The sequence below is a fragment of the Condylura cristata genome, unplaced genomic scaffold (assembly GCF_000260355.1).
Source record: "Condylura cristata isolate star-nosed mole 26May11 unplaced genomic scaffold, ConCri1.0 scaffold00006, whole genome shotgun sequence".
NCBI classification, from domain to species: Eukaryota; Metazoa; Chordata; class Mammalia; order Eulipotyphla; family Talpidae; genus Condylura; species Condylura cristata.
Genome location: NW_004567107.1, coordinates 2,307,019 through 2,308,543, shown reverse-complemented (window position 1 = coordinate 2,308,543; position 1,525 = coordinate 2,307,019). Strand labels below are relative to the sequence as shown.

Here is a 1,525-nt window from a genome sequence, read left to right as displayed (position 1 = left end):
CCCGAGGGGCCGGGGCCTGCCGCGTCCAGCCGCACACCCCACGTCCCCGCCACCGTCTTCGGGCACGGAACCCCGGCGCGCCCAGCGTGATGACGACTAGTTTTATTGGTAAGGGTGACGCCTCAGCCTCTGCCACACTCTTTCCCAGTGTGGTCCGTAACGACAGCACACAGATGGCGCTGGGGCAGCGGAGAGCGGCGCCCCAATCCACGGGCTCTTCCCGGGCCGGAGAGGACCCATGGTGTGGGCCTGCGGTTCTGGCTCCAAATTGGGGTTCTCTGATCTAGCGCAGGGGTCCACATCAGAGGTTGAGTGCACTGTGCTAAAAACAGGCAAAGCAGGGTGCTGAGGGACTCCTCGAGGGCCCTGCCAGCCCCCCGGGGTGCCGCCCACCGCTGAGAGAAGTGCCCCCCAGGACACCCCCTCTACTGTGTCAGACACGTCGCGTAAACTGCAAGGGCTGGGGCGTGCACCTGGGTCTCTCCAGCTCGGCTGAAGTCAACTCTCCAACGCTGCTTCCGTGTGCATGTCGTTTTAGACTGACACAAAGGCTGCGGTTATTTTTAGGGGCGGCAGAGTAGAAACACGGCAGCCGCTTTCCAAATCTGTGCCTTCCTCAAATCTGTGCTTCACACATTTTACAACTTCCTAATAACCTTCCCGCTCCATTCATAGATACGTCACACCGCGCCGCGCACGAAAAGACACTCAGATATGCGAACGCAGCACGGGCGCCCCTCCCAGAGGCCGTCTGGATGGAAATGGGGGGCACGGAAGGGGCGAGTGACGGCGGCCGGCTCGGCCCGGCCTCGCCTCTGCGGCGGGAGGCAGCGCGCGGGGCCACGATAAGCCCACTGGAAAGCAAACTGTCTCACAGGCTCCTGGCCGGAAGCTGCAGACAGGGACAGCAGGCGGCCGGCTGGGCTAGAGGGCGCCTGGAGCGGTGGTTCTCCGCTCCGCTTCTGGGTAGCTCAGCTGGGCACAGGGGGCCAGGAGAGTCAGGACTGGGGTTTTCTTTTTAAATAAACTTCCAGTGCCGGGCTAGTGTCAAATTTACAGTCTGTAGGAACCAGACACCCCGTCCCGCCCCCACACCCCAGAGGCTGCATCACATCGCCGAAGCCGGTGCCGGTTACTTGTCAGTACCCACACTCCACACTTCCTTGGGAGTTTGCCCGTTTCCCCACTGACACGGGGTTCAGGACCCGATCCAGGGCCGCACGCTGCCGGAGTGGACGGGTTCAGGACACGGGACTCGTGCGTGGTCTCCCGAACAGCGTGGCTTCCTCTCGCCTCGCCCCCGCACCCCCCAGGACCCACCCTCTTCACCACGAAGGTCTAGGGAAGCCGACGACACAGCCAGGAGCGCTAGTCTGCTGTGCTCCGGCGGGAAAGCCCGGCCTCCCGGCTCCACGGGCCCTGGACTGCTCTGGGGGACGAGTGTTAGGATGAGACTAGCCGGCCGGGGTGACGGGGTGAGGCCACGAGCCCGGACCCCAGTCAAGGAGCCCCGTGCCCTCTAAGC

The 1,525-nt window shown here is 63.9% G+C and overlaps 1 protein-coding gene across 1 annotated transcript in view; it reads right to left on the bottom strand.

The window, feature by feature from the left end:
* The window catches only part of MED27 (mediator complex subunit 27), a 141,675-nt gene that overhangs the window by 12,417 nt on the left and 127,733 nt on the right, over nt 1–1,525 (bottom strand). The window lies entirely within an intron of this gene.